This window comes from Bison bison, unplaced genomic scaffold, assembly GCF_000754665.1.
Source record: "Bison bison bison isolate TAMUID 2011002044 unplaced genomic scaffold, Bison_UMD1.0 scf7180017864241, whole genome shotgun sequence".
Lineage (NCBI taxonomy): Eukaryota > Metazoa > Chordata > Mammalia > Artiodactyla > Bovidae > Bison > Bison bison.
The window spans coordinates 497,077-503,334 of NW_011494813.1; the positions used below are offsets into that span (position 1 = coordinate 497,077).

General features: G+C 50.2%; 1 pseudogene; it reads right to left on the bottom strand.

The window, feature by feature from the left end:
* Positions 1-377: 377 nt before the first annotated feature.
* On the bottom strand, positions 378-1,708 carry LOC104993628 (annotated as a pseudogene).
* Between the last annotated feature and the right edge of the window lie 4,550 nt (positions 1,709-6,258).

Sequence of the window (6,258 nt, forward strand, 5' to 3'; positions counted from 1 at the left end):
GTCCCACCTGCCGGGTGGGACCCAGCCCTGAGGACCTCAAGAGCAGGTGAGGGAGAAAAAGAGGGTGGTGTGTGGCCTGGAGGCCAGGCTGCAGGGGGCTCATAGGCTGCACCTGTGCACATCTGGTCTGGCAGATGCTTAAGGACAGAGGGTGGAGGTGGGGCTGACTGGCCGGGGCCCAGGAGGGAGGGTGTCAGAGGGAGGTGTGAAAGTCTTGAAACCAGACAGCGAGAGAGGACAGACCAAGCCTGAAGTCTGTGAGCCACGCGCCACAGCCTCCGGACGCCTCTCTGAACAAAACCCCACCCTCCCCTTCGCCGCCATTCCCACCTGCTCCTCCCCCACTGTCCCCCGTGAGCGCCCCGAGGGCTGTAACTTCATTTGTGGAGGTAGGCGTCCAGACACAGCTATCCAGACTTCCTCAGGGACCTGATGATATCTTGCAGGGCCCGGAGCAGCAGCTTCTCCAGGTACTCAGTGCCGTGCTTGGCGCACAGGAACCTCACCAGGGGGGTGACCTTGGGCAGATTGTGCCAGGGCATGGTGGGGAAAAGATGGTGCTCGATCTGGAAGTTGAGGTGCCCAATGAACCAGTCGTTGAAGAAGGACTGCTCCACGTTGCAGGTGGCTGCCAGCTGGCTGCTGAACCAGTCGCGGTAGGGCTCTCGGTCAATCTCCATGACGATGTGATTCATCTGTGTGATCCACACAAACCAGTGGCTCTCCAGGAACCTGATGAGGTTGAGGAAAAGGATGGCTCCCAGGACACCACAGAAAGGGATGTAGCTGATGAAGAAACGGGTATAGTAACTGATGACCCAGGCCAAGTCTACCCAGTCCTTGTGAACGATCACGGTCATGATCATATGGTACTGGAAGTACAAAGGGATGAGCAGCGGAGGCCCAATCAGGAAGAAGTACTCATGCTGGTGGTTGTAAGGTAGGTATTTCAGCTTCTTCATGCTGTACTCAGTGGGCTGCCACTCGCCCAGGACACACACATGCAGCAAGTTCACATCCAGATCCTTGTTGAAGACGTTGGGTTTGGCGTGGTGCTGGAAGTGGCAATGGTTCCACCAGTTAGCAGAGCCACCCTTTAAGTGACCGATGATGAACTTCTGTACGATATGGTTCCACATGGACTTCTTGTAAACAGAGAGGTGGCCGTAATCGTGTTGCAGCCATCCAGCCTGGACCTGAGAGGTAGCAAGGACAACTGCCGTAATGACGGTTGGAATCCAGCTATTGCCAAAGTAGAAGACAGTGAACCAGGCGATGCTCTCCATGGCGATAATGTGGGCCAGGTGGAGAAGGAAGAAGAGCTGGTTACTCTTGAACAGGTTCATGTCCTCAGCGGTCTTCCTTAGGGCCTGGAAGTCCTCGATGATCTGGGAATTCTTGCCGTGGTCCTGGTTCCTCAGGGGCCAGCTCTCCAATCAATAGGGGCTTCATGAACTCAGGCACAAAACCGAGGTTGCGGTGGAAGGCCAGGAAGGCGTCTGTAGCATCTTCCCCAGCGTAGTGCCCGATGACCCGCTGGCCCCCCAGGTGCCGGCTGGACCATTTGGTGATGTTGTAGACCTTGCGATCGATGACCAGCCACCTGTCCGGTGCGCAGGTTGTGCTTCTGAATCTCCTCCCAGAGGAAGGTAGGCATCGGTGCCTCAAGCTTGGTGGCCCCCTCGCCCTGGTTACCCCACTTCCCCATGCTGCCTGCTGACCGGGTGCGGTGAGTGCAGTCCGCTTTAGGCTTTTGTCTTCTCCTCCTCCTCCTCCCACGACATCCCCTCCCCCAGCCTCCTTGCCTCGGCTCCGGAGTATCCATCCCTGCCTTTCTTCTCCGTTTCCAAGTGCCCCCAAGTGGTCCCCTCTGTCCGCGCCCCACCTCCACCACCCCCCCTCCCCGCCCACAGCTTGCAGTGGACTTTTGCCTCCAAAGAAAACTCCCGGGTAGCTCAGGGCCTCAAAGCCTCCTCTGCCCGCCCCTCCGGCTCCCCCGACTAGCCCAGGGCTCCGCATCCTCCCGCGTTCCCCTCCGCCTGGGTTTCCACAGTGATCAGCAGAGCGACTGCACCAATCCGGGCGCGTTGCCCCTCCTGCCTTTGGCCAAGGCGGATCTTTCGAAGGCCAGCGGGCTGGGGCAGCGGTTCCCGGGTCCCTGGCCACGCGGAGTCCAGAGGGCCCGGGAGGCCGGTTACGTGTCCGAATTCCTTCCTCCCCCGACTCCAGCCGGGGGCGCCCGAGGAGATCCCAAGGGAGCCAGGCGGGCAAGAGGGGGCGGCGGTTGGGGTTCCCGGCGCTTAGGCGCACGCCGGCGACCCGCTCTCCTGGATGTGCACCTGATGCCCGCACAAAGAGGGCCGCGCGGCTCCGTGTGTTTTGCGGTGGGGCAGTATTCTTTTTTTATAACTCTTAGACAGGTATCACATCATCTGTTTTTTAAAATATTTACTGTGGCTGTGTTGGGTCTTAGTTTGGCACACAGGATCTTCACTGCAGTACAAGGGTTATCTAGTGTGGCATGCAGGCTTAGTTGCCCTGGGGCATATGAGATCCTAGTTCCCAGGCCAGGGATCAAACCTGCATCCCCTGCATTGGAAGACAGATTCTTAACCACTGGACCACCAGGGAAGTCCCCTACATTAGTACTCTGTTATGTCACTTTTTCTTGTCTATGTACATGCTGTTCAATAGCTTGTCTACCCAACAAATAAGTATTAAGTCATTCTTCAAAATCTGACTCAGCACCTCTCCTGTAAGAGAATTTGGAGGAGATACCTTCAGTTGGTACCACAAAAATGTGCCTTTAACAAACCATGCCCTCTTTTATCAATAAAGACTCTTCATTTGAAAGGCAGCTCTTGGCTTATTCCCAAGCCCTGGTAGAGGGTGAAAGCCTAGACCACGTAGCATCAAGTGATATTGCAATTTTGAGCTATCATGAATTAGTTGTTTATCTGATCCACCAAATTACAAAGTTGACTATATACAGCAGCATTCCATCATAAATTAGAAATTGTAGAATTGTAGGGACTTCCCTGGTGGTCCAGTGGCTAAGACTCCAAGCTCCCAATGCAGGGGGCCTGGGTTTGGTCCCAGGGAACTAGATCCCACATGCTGCAACTAAGAGTTCACATGCCGCAAATGAAGAACTCAGGAGCTGCAAATAAAACCTGGTACACAAATAAACCAACTAGAAAGTCTACAATACAGATCAGACTCAGCAATGTCTGGAAAGGACATCTCTCCCCCCAATCCCAAGGGGTCACTGGGAGTTTCTTGTGATCAGTTAAGAGAGGAGAAAAATGCCTAGTCCTGCTAAAAAATAAATCTCCACCATATGCCTTTCAGGTCACCCCTGCAAAACAGTGGCTAGTGTAAACCCTCCCCACAAGAAAAGCTTTGGGTTGTTTGCTTTGTGAAAAAGGAAAAGCCACTGAGATCTAGATCGACACTGACTCATGGGCAAGACCTAATAGTGCTGGCTGGCTAGTCACAGACTTGCAATCAAAATTGGGAAATGGATGGTGAAGGTGAGCGGGGGAGAGATATGTGGGTGGACTCAGAATGCACATGAGGTATGAAGACATTCACCACAAGGATCACTTTGAAGGAGGCTCTCAATCAGGTAGACAAAATGACCTATTTAATTTCTGACAGTAGCCTCTTTCCTTAGCCTCTTCAGTGTTTGCTCAGTGGGTCCATGCAAAGAGTGGTTATGGGGGACCTCCCTGGTGGTCCAGTGGTTAAGACTTTGCCTTCCAGTGGAAGGGGTGTGGGTTGGATCCCTGGTCAGGGAGCTAAGGTCCTACATGCCTTTTGGCCAAAAAATCAAAGCAAAAAACAGAAGTAATATTGTAACAAACTCAATAAAGACTTTAAAAATGATCCACATCAAAAAAGTCTTAAAAAAATAGTGGCTACAGTAATAGGGATAAAGGCTAGGCATCAGCTTATCAAAGCTCATCCAGCTACCATATCTGCTGAGTGTCCAGCGTGCCAACAGTAGAAGCCAACACCAAACTCCTGATATAAAATGATCTCCCCCCTCAAAATTAAACATATAAAATGACTCTCCCAGAGGTCCAGCCAGTCACCTGGACTTACACTGGCCTTCCTCCGTGATGGAAGGGGTGAAATTTGTCCCCACACCTTAGACTCATATTCCGGATATACGTTTGTCTTCTCTGCCTAAAGTGCTTTTTCCAGCCCCTCCATGTGGACTTACAGAATGCTCTAACTATTGCCAGTGGTGTCCCACTCACATGCTCCATCCAGAGGAAATATTTTAAGGCAAAAAAAGAATAGTAAGGGTCGTGTGTATATATAATTGATTGGTCTTTCCCTCCAAAGGTAACTGGCTTGATAAAACAATAAAATGGCCTGTTTAAATATTATCTACTGCACTAAGAGACCACTGGGAAATACTATGAGGTTGGGATGCCACCCTATAGAATACAATATATGCCTTAACTACAACATGGTTCTATGTCCTCCAGAGCCAGAGTTCATGGGTTCAGGAACCAAAGGGAGAAGGTAAACGTACTCCCTCTCACTGTTATCTAGTGAATTTTTTCATCTTCCTTGCAACTCAAAGAAATTTTGTTTCCTATCAACATGACTTTGAGCTCAGTGGATTTAGACATTTTAGTGGCCAGGGGAAACACAGTCACTGTTCTGATGAATCCTGAGGCTGACCTCTGACCTTTCTGAAATTCTCATGCTGCTGAGTTGACAGAGGAAAAAGGTTTCTCTACTGGCCAGGGAAATTGATCCCAATTACCAGGAGGAAATTGGATTGCTGCTATATAACAGAGGTATGAAGGACTCTATGTGAAAGACTAGAGCACCTCCTAGAACTCTGGTCAATGGAAAACTGACCAATAGCCTTGATCAATGAAAAATTGCAGCAACTCAATTAAGACAGACATCCAAGGATGCAAATCCCATGGGAATGAAGGTTTGGACCACCTCACTAGGAAAAGCACACTATCTGGGTGAGACGTTAACAGAGGAAGCATTGGCTTTTTGTTCAGGATTGGCTCCTAAACAAAAGCAATAATGGCTACCAGTTAACTCTTGGGGCAATCTACAGAAGTATTAATATTAATAGAAAACATAGCAGCAATACTTTATATTATTTTTCCCTTTCTCCCCCACATCCTCATGATTTTACAGGAAGAACGCTGGTGATTGCTAATATTTTCAGCTGAGAGTACAACCAAATTGATGACATACGAATCAATGATTAACTGATGGGACAATGTTTCCTCTGTTGGGACACAAACACTTACCTGAGTGAAGGACAAGAGTGGATACACAGGGAGGTAGAGAAATGGACTATGCCCCCCGCCCAGACCTAATCTCCCCTCTCCTCCACCCTGGTCTCTGCTGACCTCTAAGAACCACAAGAACCACATCAGTGAACTTCCTTGCCTCCTGATGTCTGGTTGAGGAATATCAGGAGATCAGAGGACAGAAGTAGAGTGAGATGAGATGTTTATTCTCTCTACCCATTTAGTCCCTACCTGTATCACCCATCTAAGATTTCAGCTCCATCCAGGAACCCTGACTGTCTCTTTTTCTCTAGATTCCAGTAACTGCTTCCTTCCATGGACCCTTCTGAAGCCCTGCACTCTCCCTTACGGGCACCCTACCCATGGCCTGTAAAGATCTCATTATTGTTGTTGCTGTCATTTAGTCACTGAGTCATTGGATAAGGAAATGGCAACCCACTCCAGTGTTTTTGCCTGGAGAATCCCAGGGACAGGGGAGCCTGGTGGGCTGCGGTCTATCGGGTCGCACAGAGTCGGACACGACTAAAGCGACTTAGCAGCAGTAGCAGCAGCAGCAGCAGTCACTGAGTCATGTCTGACTCTTTGGCAACCCCATGGATTGTAGCCTACCAGGCTCCTCTGTCCTTGGGATTCTCTAGGCAAAAATACTGGAGCAGGTTGCCATTTCCTTCTCCAGGGGATCTTCCCGACCCAGGGATTAAACCTGTGTCTCCTGCACTGGCAGGTGGATTCTTTACCACTGTTGGGTCCTCTTCAGTTTACTCAATGGCTATGCCTTCTGTTTGCTACTGTGACACTGACACAAGCCTCTTTCTCACCCACTATGATATGAATTCCTTGAGGAAAGGGGCTGAAATCCAGTCTACACAGAGTTGGCACAGAGCTATGTGAGATGAAAATATCTCCTGTGTATTAATAAACAAGAAATGTCACAGCCATCAGCGATTTCTAGCCTCCAAAT